This window comes from Arvicanthis niloticus, chromosome 29 (assembly GCF_011762505.2).
Source record: "Arvicanthis niloticus isolate mArvNil1 chromosome 29, mArvNil1.pat.X, whole genome shotgun sequence".
NCBI classification, from domain to species: domain Eukaryota; kingdom Metazoa; phylum Chordata; class Mammalia; order Rodentia; family Muridae; genus Arvicanthis; species Arvicanthis niloticus.
Window position 1 is genome coordinate 12,657,720 of NC_133437.1, and position 19,670 is coordinate 12,677,389.

The 19,670-nt window shown below is 35.1% G+C and overlaps 1 pseudogene; it reads left to right on the forward strand.

The window, feature by feature from the left end:
* Positions 1-14,537: 14,537 nt before the first annotated feature.
* LOC143440242 (calcium-independent phospholipase A2-gamma-like) lies at positions 14,538-19,384 on the forward strand (annotated as a pseudogene).
* The last annotated feature ends 286 nt before the right edge of the window (positions 19,385-19,670 follow it).

The window sequence follows — 19,670 nt, forward strand, 5'->3', positions numbered from 1 at the left end:
AACATTTGAAATATAAATAAATAAAATAACCAATAATTTTTTTAAAAAGACATCTTTTTGGTCCTGCAGATTAAATAACAAGAATAAGGCAGGACACATGTGTGCCATTCTTTCCTAAACGGCTGTCTGTCTCTTCATCTTAAGTGACCATTGAAAATGGTAGAGCTAGTGTGTTGACAAAGTGATTGTGTGCTGGAAAGTATGGTGAAAGTTGGGTCTGCTTCTCTCTTCCTAATCATATATTTTATGTTTTACTTTTAGAGAACTAGACAATGAAATAATTTTCTATACCATAACCTTCTCCAAATTTTACATTAAGAGACAGTATACAAGTGATAAATAGCAGAGTAGCAACAGCAGACTCCTGTTAAGTACAATTTCAGGGGTCAGCTTTCCAAATCTACCTTAATAACAGAATAACTGGTATCCAAATGAGTATACTAACAGATATTCTTTAAGCAGCCAAACTAAGGCACAGGAAGTCTATCAAAATTGATTCCTCTAATTAAGATAAAGCTTTATCAATAATTTTTACCAATCAGAATATATACAGTTCAACATGCCTTTGAGATAGAGGAACCTGAGCCATGAGAATCACTAATTCAGAGTGTGACTAGGCTGCAGAGTGAATAAACAAGTATGGTCAACTCATTAAGACTTTTGCAGCCCCACAAAAATAATTCTTTAAAGGAGGCTGGTGATAAGGATCAGTTTTAGAGTATTTGGCTCACATAAAGAAGATCACTTGTACTAAGAAGAAAACAAAAGCAAGCAGGAGATAGAGGGAAGATAGAAGGAAAGAAGTGGGGGCTCGAAGAAGTAAGGAGAAAGGAAAGAAGGAAGAAAGGAAGGAGAAAAGGAAAGAAGGAAGGAAGGAAGGAAGGAAGGAAGGAAGGAAGGAAGGAAGGAAGGAAGATTACAAAACTGCATTCAATTTAAAGATACCCCCAACACATTATTTACACTTGCCAATGTTTTAACTGGATGTGCAATCTAAATCTTGTAGCCAGGCAGGAACCTCAGAGAGCAAAAGAGACATTAACCCACCACCAAAACCTTTGTCCTAAAATGTATCCTGTCTACAAGAAATATGGGGATGGGGGACAGAGCAGAGACTGAGAGAAGGCAAAGAAATAACAGGCCCAACTAGAGACCCAGCCCATGTGGTAGCAACTATCTTTGATACTATTAATGATACTACCTTATGCTTGCAGACAGGAGCCTAGAACGGCTCTCCTCTGAAAGTTCCATGTAGAAGTTGACTCAGATAGATAAGGATACTCACAGCCAAACATTGGGTTTAGCTTGAGAGTTGGGAGAAGGATTGAGGACACCGAAGCACATAGGAACTCCAAAGAAAGACCAACAAAGTCAATTAACCTGGCTCTTCGACTCTCTTAGAGACCAAGGTACCTACCAAAAAGCTAATATATCCTGGGCCTAGGACCTCAGCACGTATGTTCCACCCAATTTTCATGAAGGATCTGAGACCATAGAACAGATGTTATCTCTAAAGCTGTTACATGTCTGTAAAATTCATTCCCCTAACTCCTCTATGTTGTCTGGTCTCAGTGAGAGAAGAAGTGCCTAGCCATGCAGAGATTTCATGTGCCAGGGTAGGAGGATACCCAGGGGGGGCCTCCACTATCTCAGAGGAGAAAGGACGGTTTCTTGGAGAGGTGATCAGTATGTGGTACAGTGATCAAAATGTAAAACAAACAAACAAACAAACAAACCACAATGGTTAGGAAGCAAGTAAGGGACAGTAGAGGGGAGAGAAATTCTCCCAGAGAAAGGGAGGCAGAATATAATGTTATAAAGAGAGAAGTTGAAAAATAGAGTAGAATGATTAATTAAGGAAAATAGTAGAAGACCATAATGAAAGGAAATAAGAGGAAACAACAAACTCTAAACGGCTTTTGAAAAGACATATGGAAATCTATTACTGTAAAACCTTGCCAAAATATGAACATATACAAATAGAACAGAAATTAAAGCACCATAAAATGAAAAAAAAAAAAAAACAATGCCCCAAATAGATATGACACTAGGTAAAATCTTGATTCAAAAATTAGCAACATCTTTTTGAGTGATTGATCAAAGGCGTACCATATTATCATATACAATATCAAGGTTGTTGGTTACTACTCACAACCTAATAATAAGGCCATATTTCTGAACATACTGTCAAACATGGAGAAATCAAGCAGTCCTCAATTAGAAGCTTCACCCCTGTTGACTACTGTTCATATTATTGTAAGGTTCCTTATATGTTAAGGCAGAGAAAAGTAACATCAGCAACATCACATAGCAAAAAACTCCTGAAGTCTATAACGCCTACCTGCCTGCCAGATATACTGATTCAATAGTGGCAAAAATCTTATGGGAATTTCTTATTTACGGTTTCTATTGCTGCAATGAAACATGTTGACCAAAAGTCATATTGGGGAAGAGACGATTTATTTGGCTTACACTTGTATCTTTCTGTTCATTATCAAAGGAAGTCAGGACAAGAATTCAACCAGGCAATACAGGAACCTGGAGTCATGAGCTGATATAGATGTCATTGAGTATTGCTGCTTACTGACTTGGTCATCATGAAATACAAACCTGATTTTTTGTAGAACCCAGGACCACTAGTGTAGGGGTGGTACCAACTCCAAAGGGAAAGGCCATGCTCCATCAATCACTAATTAAGAAAATGTTCTACATGGAACCACTTTTTTCAATCTCTATAATCTGTGTCAAGTTGGCACAAATCTCACCTGCACAGTAAGAAATGAATCAATTTTAATTAATTCAAGGTACACTTGATAAAATGGAAGTTATGCTTGATATTTATACAAGTGGCCTAAAACCTGAGCCTAGAGAGATCCTGAACATTACAGAACAACCAACTACTTTTATTCTAATTAAGAATATTATAATAAAATGAGTCCTAATTATATGTATGTCGCTATACTTAGAGATCAGTGCATTGTGCATCTCTCATTGAAAAAAGCTTCTTCTTACAGTAGATGGGGATTACAAGAGTTCCAACTACACAGTGTGCAGAGAGTGAGAGACTTTGTAGCACTCTTCTAAATGGATGCTTTTATCAGACCCCTTCCCTTAAAGCTTAAGAATCCATGTGTAAGGGAGCTAGAAAGATTATAAGAAAAAGATTGAAGGATGACTCTAAGGAAACACAGTTCTACAAAAGCATTACATATATTAACTCACAGAGACTGTTACAGCAGCAGCAGAACTTGAATAAGTTGAAACCAGAAAATTATAGGACTGTGAAGAATAGGTAGACATAAGGGAGTTTTTGCAACTGATGTCTGATGGAAAAACCAAAACCAGGTTTTAGTTATTGTTTGTTTGTTTGTTTTTGTTTTTGTTTCTTTTTTCCAATAGAGTTCTACTTAGAACACTGACCCTTGTAGAGGTGCTATGCTCAGAAGCATTTGGCCAACATAAACAGACTTAAAGTTGTTCTTGTTTTGTTTTGTTTTAGTTTTGTTTGGTTGTTTATTAAAGGGCAAATTAAGTTTCATTTTATTTTGTTTTATTTTTTATTGGTATTCTTGTTCTTTTATTTTTTTAATTATGTAATATATTTTGATCATATTCTTATATTCTTTCCACTCCAGTAACTCCTCCCAGATCTTTTCCACCTCTTTACCCTCAATTTCATGGTTTTGTGCTGGATCTCTCTCTCTCTCTCTCTCTCTCTCTCTCTCTCTCTCTCTCTCTCTCTCTCTCTCACACACACACACACACACACACACACACACACACACATATAAACATATTTAATAAAAAGCAGAAAATGAAATCAAAATAAAAGTTGTCTTTAGTTTGATAGTTTGTGATTCTTTGAGAGATTACTATGAGATGGTATAGAGTTGAAATATACAAAATAAAAAATTCTACAATCAAATAAAACATTTCTGAAGTGAGGGCAAAGATCTGTAATTCTTTTTAGTCAATTGAAACTTTATTAGTACTATATTGGGCATATCTAGAATGTTACTTTACTGTTCAGAAAAATGTGTCCACATGAAATTATTTCTAATTAATTCTGACATATTATCACAGATTATCAACTAAAAGCACCATGAATTTGTTATGTTACAGATTCAGTGGTTTGGCACCTAAGAATTTGGCTTGATGCTAGACTGACCAAATATTGTGGCTGATCGTGTCACTAATGGGGTCTCTCTGAAGATCACTGCTTTTAAACACAAAACACTAGTATTTTCCTTTAAAGATCAGCTGCCTGGCCATTAATGGGTCACAGTGTATCTTGGTCCTTCACTTTCTTTTCTCTAAGTAGAATGTAAAGCTGGAGCTTTCAGTCAGCTTTCCTGTTGTTTCCATCCAAAACCCAATCGATGCTCCCTTCTAACTTGTTCTGGCATAATAAAAAGGAGTGTCAGTAATGGCCAGAAGTTAACTTCTTCTTCTTTTAAGTTTTAATTTCTTGATTCATGACACTACTCATGACAGACTTTGATTATCTTTTTCTAGTATTCAACTGTTTTTCTGATTTTGTAGCTATTTTCACAATCAGAGACTCATTAGGAGAATGCACTATCAGCTCCTCTCCATGTTCATAACAACAGTGATTTACACAAGAAAGAAATTGTTCAGTGTACTGAAGTTTAGGTCTCCAAGCCTTAAAGGTTCAGACTCATTCAAACTTGATGTGAGTCTGTCTTCCCAGCTCACTCTTCTGAGAATGTTGAAGAAAAATCACAGATGGATCAGGAAAAAAACAAATGTCAAATACTTAACAGGTGGTTACAAACACACACACAAAATGTGTGTGTGTGTGTGTGTGTGTGTGTGTGTGTGTGTGTGCATTATTGAATGCAGAGAAAGAAAGATCAAAGTGAAGTTTCTTGAAATACCTAACATTAGTATCAAGTGGAACTGTTACAGCAGATATGTGCTTTAAAACCTAAATAAAGTTACTATAATCGTCAGTGTATTTATGATATGAAATTGTTATGCTTCATGGTCTGAAAAAGAAAATAGTCTTTTGTTCTATTTGCAGTCATAGTTGTAAGGTAATGATTAATTCTTTAATTTGCATTTTCTTTCAAGGTTCTGATGAATATATCAGTGTCAAGTGAAGAAATCCTCATTAAAATTAGATGAGTGAATATAAATTACACTTCTTATTTTTAGCTATTGTCTTTTATACTCCTAACTTATAATTAACACCATTCTTCAAGGCACTCATAACTAGGAGACTCTGATTTTTAAGCTTTCATATCTACTTGTTTGAATTTTATATTAGTTCTTTACATTTCAAAAACTAAAATTAGTACAATAATTTGAGGAAAAATGTGAACTCTTCATAGAATATGTCATAGTTTTAACTTGAACTTTTTCATCCCTTCATAATACAAATTTGAATTTTTTGCTTTTCAAAATAAGTACTTAAAGTTTCTTATTTTTTGGCTGAAATTTCATGATATTAATAGAATAAAATTAATCCAAAGTTGGATGTGATGGTAAAGACTTGCTATCTTAGTACACAGAAGGCTAATGCAAGGGAGAATTCTCAGGATATACAGTGCATCCTAGGTAGTAATGACTGAATAATGAAAACAGTTTTTCTTTTCTCAAAGAAATGCAGGAACAGATGTCTTAGTCCTGGATTCGCTTGTTTCTTCACACTTTAAATTATACAATCTGTAATACTCTTGAAAAAAAATTTTGTGGAAGATTTTTTTCAGAATTTATCTTTTTCCTTCTATAAATATCATGAAGTCTTTAGATTACCAGAAACGTGAGAGTATTCTTCTGTTGCTACAAGTGTTATATGCATGCTATATGCTAAACCTTGAGTTACATATATTTTCTAATTTGAAAATCAAACAAAATATCTAAGTAGGATAAACCAAAAAAAGACATCAAAAAATATTGTTGAATACAAAGTATTTCCTCTTCCTAAATGAAGAATCTGATGCTATGTATTAAAATCTATATATTCTATATTTTTGATGTTCATTTCTTTCTGTAGTACAAGGTGTGTTTTTAGCTATTTAAGGTCTTTTTCAAGATAATTTTTTTCTTTATCCTGATTATAAAATTTTTGTTCATTTAAATGAAATTTTACTTAGAATCAAGGAAATAATAAATCAGCTTCATCAAGTGAGTGCATGTATTAGCATTTTCTAAAATAGTAGCTATAAGGTATATGAGAACATGATGATCAGAACTTCTATCTATAAATAGTATGAGGTGACAATTCGAGATATATTTTAACATCTGGGAACTTTTAAAATCTAAATAAATGCATATAATACATTTATAAAAATAAAACTTTTTTAAATATCACATTTAAAATGTACCCATGTATATTTGCATGTGAATATTTGTTTACACACACATATATATCCATATATATATATATATATATGGATATAGATACTGATACAGATAGACATATACCTACATATAGATATACATAGATTATATAGAGTACATTATTATAGAATGATTAAAAATTAAAGTAAAATTTAACCAATTACACATAGAGAAAAACACCACTTTTTAGTTAGACTTACACTTGGAAAAGTGACATAATTTAAAATATTTTTTAATTATGAAATGAAATCACCATAATTAGGTATTAATAATACCATCAGAAACTCATATTTATGATAAAGCTCCAGGAAGGCTTATTTTCTCCAATCAGTTTTGGATTTTCAGGCTGCCAAAACTTTATTTCAATAACCAATTAAGTATAACTGAGAATGCCCTTGGCTTTCCATTCTAGTCACTGGGTTAATTTGGTTTGTTACAAATCCACACAGATATGTCTTTTTCATAATCTTTTATATTTATGTCTTTGATTTATGATTTGAATTAGAATATGAATGAGAGACTTCCACATTCCAATTTACTGCCTTGGCACTATAGAAACAGCTCAGTCAAGTACTGGAATGTGTCATTTCAAAATAGTCATCAGAATGCAAAATGTTTGATCCAATAAACAATAGACAGAGACAGGCAAATTTTTCATATGACCAGCAAGACTGATAATGACAGTCAATTTACAAGACAGAACAAAAAATAATCCTCAGTAGATTAGCACATTCTGTAGTTCATAGAAATACTAACTCTCAGGATTGAAAAAAATGTTAACAAAATACACATGACTTATGAAGGTGTATCTTGTTGTACTTTAAAATCTTTCCTCATATATGGAGGTATTTTTTATAATGTATCTTTTCATATCATTATTTATTATATCAATATATGTCTACATTCCCCTGATACATCTTGACCAACCATTTGCCACATTTAAGCTTTCCACTCTCTTTTAAGTTTCTTATTTTTAGTATCTTGCTTTCTACATACTCCAAGAAAGTTATAAAGGTTTTTTTAACAGATAATTCAAAGAAAGCAAATATCCTTTGGTTATGTAATATTATACACTAATACAGAAAATGTATACTTAATACTATAATTTAGATAGTATTAGCATATGTCCAACTCTTAACCAAATGTGAATTTGAAGAAATTCTCTGCCTTTGAAGCCTTTTTAAAGTTCCCAAACATTTCAAAGACTTACCAGAATTTTTATATCTATGCACATTTTAATTGCCATAGTATTTGATTTTGCATATTCTACTTTAGCTCATGTTTTTTAGCTTGTACACTTTAACGAAAAAAATAGTGTTATATCTCTCCTTAAAATAACAACTACAAGAACAAAAAAAAAAACATAAAATAAAAGCACCTTATGTTTGTTTTCTTTTGTTTTGTTTTTAAGTTGCTGTATTACTTCTGGTGCCAATTCTTTAAAATATATATATTTGTTATGTATACAGCATTCTACTGGCAAGGACACATGCAGGCCAGAAGAGGGCACTAGATCTCATAATAGATGGTTATGAGACATCATGTGGTTGGTAGGAATTGAACTCAGGAACTCTGGAAGAGCAGACTGTGCTCTTCACCTCTGAACCATCTCTCTAGCCCTCTGGTGCCAACTCATGATATGTCTTTAATGCCATTTAAACAGATCTCATAGGAACAACCATGGCTATAACTCTCCACAAGCTGAAACTCCAAGCACTTCTTGGCCAAATTATTATAGATTGTGGCCAATAGTTTAACAATTTATTTAGACATTAATACTGCTAGCTGTGTCTCTGACAATAATTGATTCAGCATGAACTGAGTGTGCTGATACCAAGTAACACTTAAATCTGTCTGATGTAAAAATGGCAGTTTTTAAGTTTCACCTTTGTTCTGTAGGCCTGTCCCAATTAGAATTCATATTTACAAGCATTAAAAGTCTGACTGTATCCCTAGGAAGAAAAATAACTTAAAAGAGCATAGGGATACCTTATAGAGTTTTTAAAAGTATTGGAGACTGAAGCTCAAGTCTTCATGGCCAGAAACATTTCAGAGAAATACTATGCATTTATTATTGTGAAATATGTTGCCTTTATTTCTGAGAATGAATAGATACTACAGCTTATCCTTACTTCCACTAATACCACAAACACTGAATTTTATATATTATGAACCTATGGATACATATAGAATTAAAGAAAAGAAACAGGGAGAAGAAAAGAAGAGGTTAGGAAAAGGGAAAGAAGAAGAAGAGGGGAAGAATTCGTGTTGGTGAAGGAAACAGAGAAAAGGAAGACTATATTAAGAGAGTGTATGAAAATCCAATAGACAGAGACAGTCAGACAGACAGAATTCCTAACCTCTCTTCCCTGTTTCAAAGACTGTACATATAGTTCAGTTGTAGAGCATTGTTGTGAACATATACATAGGACATGTATTTGATTGATTTTATAAAATCTTAACGTAGTTTTAATTGACATTTCATTAATGATAAGGATATATTAGGGCAGCCACAGACTTAGTAGCTTCAGAGAAATTTCATCATTTTTGCGATTCTGGAACTAAGAGAACAAGATCCAAGATGAGCAGGTGGCTTTCTTATACCTACATTCTCCTCAGTTTATGTATAAATAGCTGTCTATGTCACTCCCCCACTCCCCCCCCACATACATACCTGTGTCCTGACCTTAAATTTCATAAGGATACCAGTTACAATGCACTGAAACCACTCATAGCACCTCGGTATACTTTAAAATAGTTTTAAAGTCCCAACTCTGTAAGTATTGCTCTTACTTCTCATAAAAGAAGCTTCTCTTTACAGCAAAAGGAGAGCGTTATAGACAACCACGATAGGTCATAATCACCAATCAATGGATCATGGGGAATAGAGATCCAGTCGACACATTTATAACTCAACACCTGCATTTATGGCTCAAGAAATTTCTTAGAAGAAGGAGCAGAAAAAAATGCAACAGCAGGAGAAAAAGGAAGTCAATTGTGATATTGTATAAATATTAAGAATGACAATGAAGCCACACCTGTGATGTCTCATAAACACAATGCCTAAACAAGACCTGAACAATGCTAATATCAATAAACACACTAACATAGAATGGGTGAGGCTTTCATGGGGTTCCACCTTTAGACAACGAATTAAAGGCATTCAGTGACTGTTGAGAGAGTGACTGCCTCTTGGCTAACTTAGTGGCTATCCTATAAAATGGGGTCACTCCTGAAATCATATAAATGCAAACCATACTACATATACTAAAAGGCTTGTGCTTATATATTTTTCATATAAATGTTGCAATAATAATCATAAAGCTGATGCCAATTTGAGAAAGGAGTGAGGGGGACATGGGAGGAGCTGGAGGAAAGGGACATGGAAGAGGATGGAGAGATGACAGGGAAGAAGGAAAAGTGTAATTATATTTACATTTTTACAAATTTAATTTTTAAAACTTCCCACATGTAAACTCATTTGTCTTTCAGAGTCTAGGAAGTTAAAATTCTGAATGGGAAAAGTCCTAATTAAGTGGGATCGGGCCCCATTTTCTTTCATAGACCATCAGAGTCCTCAAGACTCCTATAAGTCTGCAGTGTATTTTTTCTATAAGATAGGCAAGCCCACATAAGAATAATAATAGATGAAAGACTTGTAGCTGAGTATGATGCCTCACACATATAATCTCAGAATGCAGGAAGCAAAGACAGAAGTATGTAACGTTAGAAGCCAGGCTGGGCTACTCAATAATTTCTAAATCATCTTGGGCCATGGAGAGAGACAGCGAGAGAAAGAGAAGGGAGAGAAACTGTGTCAAGAACATAAACAAAGAAACAAAAACATAATAAGTAAATATCCAACATAAACATACACACACACACACACACACACACACACACACACAGAGTTGTCATTTGTATTTTATGTGGGCAATACCTTCCTCAAATTAAACTGGTTTCAAATAAAAAGGTCAGTTTCAGGAACGGTTTTACTATTTTTATTAAGTGAAGAGTGGGTGGGGGTCCCTTAGATGCTGTAAATGTTAGTGACTATTTCTATTTCTCTTGATTATTGTCTAGAATTTGATGGTAAGATTATTGTTAAGATTCCTAACACTTGGATTAGACTCTATATATCATATCATTTTATGTCAAGATGATACTGACATAAGAACCTCATTTCCACTGGCTAGTTTTTATAGTATTGGCAAGTGCTATGCATGCTATTGGGGAAAAAAATCATCAACAGTTTTACATAGTTGTCATGCTTACAAGCTGCAATAACCACTTGCCAGGAAAGATATACCAACTGAGGTGTTGTGAGTAAAAATGATACAGGAGTAATCAACTACTTTCTAATTCAACTTAAGTCCCACTCTACAAAATGGAATTCATGCTTCCTGCCCTCTTGCATCAGTTAGATAAAAAATCTGTAGCTGAGTAGGTCATAGACCTTTCAAGAGAACATGCTGTAACTATTCTACACAAGTGATATTATAGTAAACTGTCTCTTAAGTACTTGTCACATTGCCATAATTTATGCATTTATCAAACCTCACCAGAGAAGTTTCTTTCAGAATAGTTGACACAAAAGATACCAACAGACAATTGATGCAGAGACTCACAACTGGGAAATGACTAAAGAATAAAAGGATTTTGAGTGTGCAGCACAAAAAAAGAGTTAGTTCCATTTCACTCCATTATTCCAAGACCCAGGAAGCATCAGAAGATAATAAAAGATGATAAAAGCCAAAGGTGATAGATTGTTGCAGGTTGTATTTGCAGTGGAGCTTTGCTATCAGATAGAGGAGAGGTGGGCAGAGCTAGAAGTGGGAATGAGGAATGAGAGGGAAGAAAGAGAAGAAGAGAAGATGCCTGCAATGTCAGCTTGTCTCTAGAAGTCAAAGGTAGTTATTATTATAAAAATTACGTATTTGGAAATACAGTTCTAATTGTGTGGGTTTCTTGTGTATTGAGTATTTATTGATATATACATCTATTGGGTTAATTTTAAACATTAAGAGTCTTCTTTCTACCAGGTACTACAAGGATGGCAGATATTGTCTAGGGTTGAGCCAAGCACTATGGGGGTGGCAGATATTCCCTGGGCTTCGGGGCTGGATGCCATGGAGCTGATTGGTGGAGGCAACAGTCATGCCAATGTCTCCTGGATCCTGGGCTGGCACCTCTGCCACCATTAGTGTGGGAAATTAGAGCAGTAACATGGCAGAGACCAGGAGCTAGCTGAGCCACTCACTTTTTAAATTACCTCCTGAAACAGGTGGTGAAACAAAGTAGGGCAAAACTTCACTAGAAATTTAAGATTATTTACCTGAGAGTTATAGTTGTACTTTTTATTTTATCTTTAAGGGAGAAAGTGCGTAGCACTAAGACAAATCACGTGACTCCAGCGCAGGATATTTGAATCAAAAGCAACTGCTTGCAGACTGAGATTCCTTACCAGGGGAATCCCAGGCTCCTTTTTGTTAGGAAAAGAATGAAGGTTTTCTGTGTCTCTAGGCAGAGACCTGCAGGCAGATGGTTTACAAGTTGGTTGCTCTGAATCAGAGAGATGGAGTAAGAATAAGCCTCCATCTTGGGGCAGATACTGATTTAACTGTGAATTTATAATATAGGGATTATTTGCTTTTAGGAAAGATTTATAGATAGATTTGCCCAAATCACATAGGGAATTTCACTTGTGGATCAGGACTAGGATAGGGAAAATTAGTCACTGGCTCCAGTTAGAGAATTCAGTGCATAACTAGAGGCTGCTCTAAGCAGAGAGAAAAACAGAAAGATGGTATGAAGATATGTTATTCTAATATGTCTTACACGATATTGGGGTTCTGTCTAACGTGGGCTTCATAGGAATTCTGGGTTTCAATCCTGCTTTGACTAGCTGACTGCTTATAAGTAGGAATAGAAGTGTAAATCAATTTTGTTTAAGTTGGTATAAGATATATTGCTTTGAAATGCCTAACAGGATACTCAAATTCTGTCAATGTAGGCCCCATCAGAATCTTGGGTTTTATCCTGTTTGGCAAAATAGAAAAGGCCTAAGAATAAACACATACAGCACTTTAGTTACTTCATTTGTTTTAGAATGTTTTAATTTTCAAACTGGGTGTGATTTTCTGTTTTGTTGTCATATTTTCCCTCTGGAAAAGAGCTCAATATAAAGCTTTATCTGGTTACTGGGTCAAGGATATGTTGATTTGGAAAAAGAATTCTGTCTATGTGTTTTTAGAAAAGGTGATTAAGGTATTTATACCTCCCAGAATTATATGGATCAGACATGACAAACGTAGGGCTCCAGAAGACTAGATTCCAGAGAATCAAACAAAGAATTATCTTGATGATACTCAAATTTGTTTTGAGATTTGTATATTGCAGAATATACAGCCTTGGAGCAGAATGACCTAGTCAAGCATGCTGAACTGGTCTGCTAGAACTCCTGATGTCCTTGACTTCCAGCTGGATCCAGTTAAGACAAAGACATCAGAGACTAAACCAATCATTGGTGTGACCCTCTTAAGGTCAACTTACTCTCCTATTTACCCTTTCCCCACCCCTCTTCAAATATCTCAATGCCCAGATTCATCTAGAAGAAGTTATGAAGAATCAGTACCCCAATTCCCTTGGCTTGGGGGTTGAGGTGATTATTATTAGGTTGTTTTTCTAAGGAATTTAGTAATGATCTTTTTTTTAAACATGGAAAAGTAGCTAGAATTGATTATACAACCATAACCTGTTGGTAGAAATCTGTATAATTGTTAATAAGTTGAAGTCATAATTTCTTATTTTGTTACAGAATTTATTTTGATGAAAATTCAAGGGTTTCATTGGTATAAATTTCTTCTATTGAAACAAAATTGTTTGAGTACAAGGCTTCGACCTAATCTTTCTTTAACTGTTTTTTTTTTTCTTTTAACTGATCTGAGATGATTATCCTGTGAGATAAGGGCCTAATAGCAAATTCAGAGTTTATTGTTAGGGTGTTTTCTAAATTTTAATTAGAAATAGCTGAGAATGATTAATAGACAACAGTCCAGATTGCTTTACATAGATAGTTGGTTTTCAGAAACATCAGAAGTCCACAGAATATGATGTTACAGACATTGCTTTATTAAAGATCAGTTGACTAGATACCTGTCTGCTCCTGAAAGCTTCCCCTTCTTGGATTTTAAAAAGAAATTGAGCATCTTTGGAGTTACTTCTGTAGTGGTGAGACAGGCACTAGGCAAGATTTGCCTCTTTTCATCTACAGACAAAATACTGTCTAGAAAAATTATACACTATGTTGAATGGTTGACTAATAATCTCTGCCAAGACAGAGTGATCAGCCCTTAAAAATTCTGCATTACTAAGTCTGTCAGATGATTCTGGGCCAGAAGGCTGAAGATTAGATGATCCAATGTTTTGAAGTATAGGGACTGTCCAGTGGATCAGCGGTCTATATAAATTGGCTAAGTTTTAGAAGCTGTGCTTTGTGCTTCCCATATTTTTAGTTAATTTGGTAATTCTGGATTTCTGATGAGGTTGAAGACTTATAGTCTCATAGCCAAACTAGGCTATTTACTTTGAGAAAACAGATTTGAGATGATGGTTTTCAGATGACATTCATCTTAAAGCCATGATATAAGCCAGGTACAGAACTATATATATAGTCTTAAGATAGATGAGAATGATCTTTTTATTGACAATATTTTTGGACTGGGTATTAGTTCTATTTTGTACCTTACAATTACAACATGGTAATAGTTGTACTCAGTTTATATCTGAGATAAAAGAGTCTTTTGATTGGACAGAAAGAGGAAAATGTTGCAGGATTTTTCCTGCCCATTGTATTTGCAGTGGAGCTCTGACATTGGATAGAGAAGAGGGAGGTGGAACTAGGAATGAGGAGGAAGGAACAAGAGGAAAGAAGAAGGAGAGAAGATGGCTGCAGATGTCCACATAGCTCTAACAGTCTAAGGTATTCATTCAACGTTAGGCAATTGGGTTAACAATTCTAATTGTGTGAGCATCTTGTATATTCAGTATTTGCTGATATATAAACCACTGGTTAATCTTTAAGCATCAAGAGTCTTCTTTCTACCGGGTATGCTGAGAATAGAAGTCATTGTCTGGGGTTGAGCCAAGAACTATGAGAGTGGCTTACAGCCATGGAGTCCACAGAGCTGTCCGGAGGAGGCAGCAGACATGCCAACATCTTGTTGGTCCCAGGTCTGCGCTCCTGGCCAGCCCAGATCTTCATTAGTGTGAGAAGTTAGAGTGGGAACATTGTGGCCAGGCCCGGGTAGCCAAGCTGTGTGCCGCCTTTTCACTTAACTCCTACTACAATAGATGACTGCAAATCGTAGTTTTCTCATAGAGCAGTGCCATGGCACAAATAAGTTCAGAACAACTGTGGCTACATGATTAAGACATGCACAGGATCAAAGAAGACAAAACCCAGTGTGGTTGAGAGAGGATCTTAAGAAGTCTTAGCAATATCTAAGGAGATAATCTGACAATAGCTAGCTTCTGGGAAAGGGACAGTTTTCACCATGAATATTTAAACCAAAGCATATTTATGTTCTACTAGATACCCATCTTCATACAGGCAATATTAAGTTGAGTAAGTAGGTTCGCAAAAAGATTATATGAAGTTGGGAGGAAAAAGTACATCAAGGCATGAGAGAGAATAAAGGAGGGATTGAAATTGAAGCAATAAAGAATAGATTTAATAATGTTTTTCATAGCAGTTAATAAGTATAAAAATGTACTGATCTTCAAAATAAAGTTTTCAGAAACACTACTATCTTTTCATTTTAGCTTTCTTCTTTTGACTTGATGAAGCACAACTAATTAAACTCCTAGTGTACACTCAGTTATTACAAACAACTTAGAATTATGTAAATCAAATGAGATTCTACAGGAAATTCTGCAACAAAAATTCTGTCTCTTAACGTCAAAAGTGTATATATAGGCATTACTATTTTGTTTTGTAATCTTTAAAACATTATTTTCATTTTATAGCTACTATCAAGAATTAAAAATTTCCAATTACTCTAAGAAACTCATAAAAATTCTAATTTAAGCAAACAAAATAAATATCATTATGTCCGAATTATGAATAAACACTTTAATGCTGTTGAAAGTTTTAGTAACAGATTTATTTTTACTTTGAAATTTTCATATTAATATACACATAAAATATGAAGGGTATAAATTTAAGTATAATAATAGTAGCATAGGTTGATATACTTTCTAATTAAGTGGATAGATAATACAAAACATTATTAATATAATGTAGATATCACTAGTCATTTTTACACTAACTTCTTTATTTCAATAGAAATAAAATTGTTTATATACTTAATTTTCTCTTTGCAGAAACTGAGTAAAGAAAATTTTTTATCAGTTTTTCTTTTCGTGTTTTTATGAGAATTTTAGTACTATATAAATTATACTTTATTATTTTTATTATTTTTATTAATAAAAATAATTTTTTTATTATTTTTATTATTTTTATTATTTTTTATTATTTTTATTATTTTTCTTTATTTTTTAAATAATTTATTTATTTTTATACAGTGATCAAAGCCAACCACCACTGAGTACTGTTCCAATGGACTGCTTTTATTTCCAAGTAACCCCAGTGCTACTAACAACCATCTGAAACTCCATGAACACTGCACGTTCTCTGGCATCTATAGGCACTACGAATACATCTTGACAAACAGGCCAGATTCAGGATTTCCCCCAGACGTTGAATACAATCTTTCCAGCCCTACCCAGATGCCTGAGGTTCACCCAGTGTCAGCAAAACAAAGTATCGCTAACTTCCCTTCTCATCCCACTGAAGGCATACAAGCCTTAGTCGCTGGTTACATTGGTGGACTTGTACCCTGTTGAGAACCGCGTTAGCCCCACGTTCGGTTGGCCAAAAATGTCGAGGCCTGAGCAAAATGTTGAGGCCCGGGCTGCCCCGCATTTGGCGGCCACTGTATTCCGATCGAAGCTGTCCCTCCTGTCCTCGGGTCGGGGTTCAACAAGAGAGAGAGTGAGGACGAACTCGAAGAATGGAGACCAGACAGAGTGTGTTTCAATCCTGTTTATTCTTCAGTCTCTCTTTCTCTAAGTGTCTCATTCTCTCATCCTCTGTCTGATTCTGTGTTCTGTCTCCTGTCTGCCTCTTGCCTTTATATGTCTCACTTCTAAGCCATGCCTTTTGGTCACACCTTTAATCATGCCCTTAGGTCTTGTCTCTAAATCTGATCTCTAGGTCACTCTTAAGTCACACACTTAAGTTACACACCTTTAATCTCACACACCTTTAATCTCACGTAACCAAGGTATCTAAACCAAGATTATCAGAGTGTGCTCAGCTGTTGTAGGCTATTGTAATCCAAGTCTCATGTCAGGGTATATGGCTCAAGATGGCTGCAAAGCTGATAGCCGCTTTCTGCTAAAAGTTGGCCCCCAACAGTACCCAAATTAAAGTCTGATCCCAAGAGTCAGCCAGAAGAACAAGAATAGCCTTCTAAAACTGAGCAATCTGTCAGCAAAGACAAGAAGGCAGAGGAGAAAAAGCGTGTGCTACTTCAGCAAGAAAAGATTATTGCAAGAGTGAGTATTGATAACAGAACTCGAGCCTTAGTTCAGGCCTTAAGAACAACCAACCCAAAGCTCTCTATTACTAGGGTTGAAGAACTGACTTTTCATCTTCTAGAATTTCCTGAAGGAAAAGCAGTGGCTGTCAAGGAAAAACATATTCCATATTTACTATGGCTGAGACAAATTAAGAATAAAACTCTGCAGGCTGCAGTTATGGAAATTTTGGCCTTAGTTGGTTATGTAGATCCAGTGAAAGTCACAGGAATCCAAATTCTCACAGTTGATGGTGGAGGAACAAGAGGTGTGGTTGCTCTTCAGACTCTCAGAAGTTGGTTGAAGTTACTCAAAAGCCAATTCATCAGCTTTTTTTTTTTTAAATTACATCTGCAGTGTAAGCACAGGGGCCATATTAGCATTTATGCTAGGATTGTTTCACATGCCATTGTATGAATGAGATGAACTCTACTGAAAGTTGGGTGCGGATGTGTTCACACAAAATGTCATTGTCAGCACCGTCAAAATGAATTGGAGCCATGCATTTTATGACAGTCACACATGGGAAAAGATCCTTAAGGATAGAATTAGATCTACATTGATGACTGAAACAGCGAGAGACCCATCATGTCCTAAGTTAGCTGCTATAAGTACCATAGTAAACAGAGGATAAACACCTAAAGCTTTTGTGTTCAGAAATTATGGTCATTTTCCTGGCACCAACTCTCACTATTTAGGAAGCTGTCAGTACAAAATGTGGCAGGCCATTAGAGCCTCATCAGCTGCTCCAGGCTACTTTGCAGAATATGCATTGGGGAATGATCTTCATCAAGATGGAGGTTTGCTTCTGAATAACCCTTTGGCCTTGGCCCTGCATGAATGTAAATGTATCTGGCCAGATACCCCACTAGAGTATATAGTATCTTTCGGCACAAGACGGTATGAGAGTGATGTGAGGAATAGAGAAATACCTCGACAAACATGAGCCTGAAGACAAAGCTCTCTAATGTTATCAGCAGTGCTACAGATACAGAGGAAGTCCATAAAATGCTTGATGGCCTATTATCTCCTGACACTTATTTTAGGTTAATCCTGTGATATGTGATATGTGAAAACATACCTCTAGATGAAAGCCGAGATGAAAAGCTGAACCAGCTTCAGCTGGAAGGATTGAAATATATAGAAAAAAATGATCAAAAGATAATAAAAGTTGCAAAAATATTAAGTCAAGAAAAAACTCTTCAGAAGATCAATGATTGGATAAAATTAAAAAGTGACATGTATGAAAGACTTCCATTTTTTTTCAAAATTGTGAGGAGGGTATACATGTGTTGTCATAAATGAAGACCATCAAAAGAATTGATAGAGGAACAGTGTGATTCAACATGAATTTTCTGTAGGACACTTAGTGAATTCTGGGAATCCCTGAATCAAATAATGCTTTGAACAGCTCAAACCTCACAGAAGATACGATTGGTAACAGAAGTTATATATGGGAATTAGGTATTTAAGATGTTCATAACCTTTAGGCATCTTATTACTATGCTAATTGGTTTTAGTATCTATTGGTCTTAAATTGTTTACTGTTTGAAAATGTATTAATATATGTGCCAAACAAGAAATGGGGAATGTTATACTTTATGGTTTACTTTTAGTCATTTCAATCATGTGGAATTTATGTAACTGTTGATTTTCTTTCATGTCAAAAAGGTGATTTCTCATTATATTTGCACTACTTAGAATTTCATTAGGTGCACCCACAATCCATGTGTTACCTTTCACTGTAATAATCATTAAAAGAGATAGAGGAAATGGTATTATCTTTATTAAAGTACACTTATGTTTAAAATATGAAAAAACTGGATACAGTTTTCTGTTAAAACATTAATGAATTTCCAGTGAACTTTTTTGAAATTTTAAGATAATGTTGTTCACTTTTGTAGATTGAATGTTATCTTATTATTTACTGTTACAGAATTATTTTATTTTACTGAGAAAATATTCTTATCATTAACAAATACATTATTGAAGTGACCAATTGATCAAGGCAAAAGAAGAAGAAGAAGAAGAAGAAGAAGAAGAAGAAGAAGAAGAAGAAGAAGAAGAAGAAGAAGAAGAAGAAGAAGAAGAAGAAGAAGAAGAAGATCTACTTTGGCTCCAAGAGATGACATGACTCTATATGATCCAAAAATTAAAACATTCTATTTTATAGTGTGTATATTGCTCAAAAATTCAAAGAAATGATGTAACTGATAGTCCTATCAAGTCAGCTCTGATGCCAGTGAACCACATCAATGACCAATGTGGTTCGAGACCTTACAAATGTAGTAGTGACAGTCCTAACATGACAATAAAAAACAGCAATCTACTTAGACTTAAGTGTGGAGAGCCGCTCCCCAAGATGGCACCTGGCTAGGTGCCAAGCTTTGCTTGCAGCCTGATAAACATATCGGGCTCAGCAAGCCATATAAGGATAGCTTGCTGAGTGCTGGTGCTTCTGTGTTAAGGGAGCCCATCAGGCTTTGCCATGTGGCCCTTTTTGATTGGTTCAAACCTGGGGTATATAGATAGGGTTAGGGTGTTGCCAGGGGGTAGAAGACTGTACAAAGTTCCTGAATAAACTGCTTGAAGAAGAGCTCCGGCGTTGTGTCTTCCCTGCTGGTCGAGGTGGGTGCGACAAGTGGTGGCCCATACAGAGAACT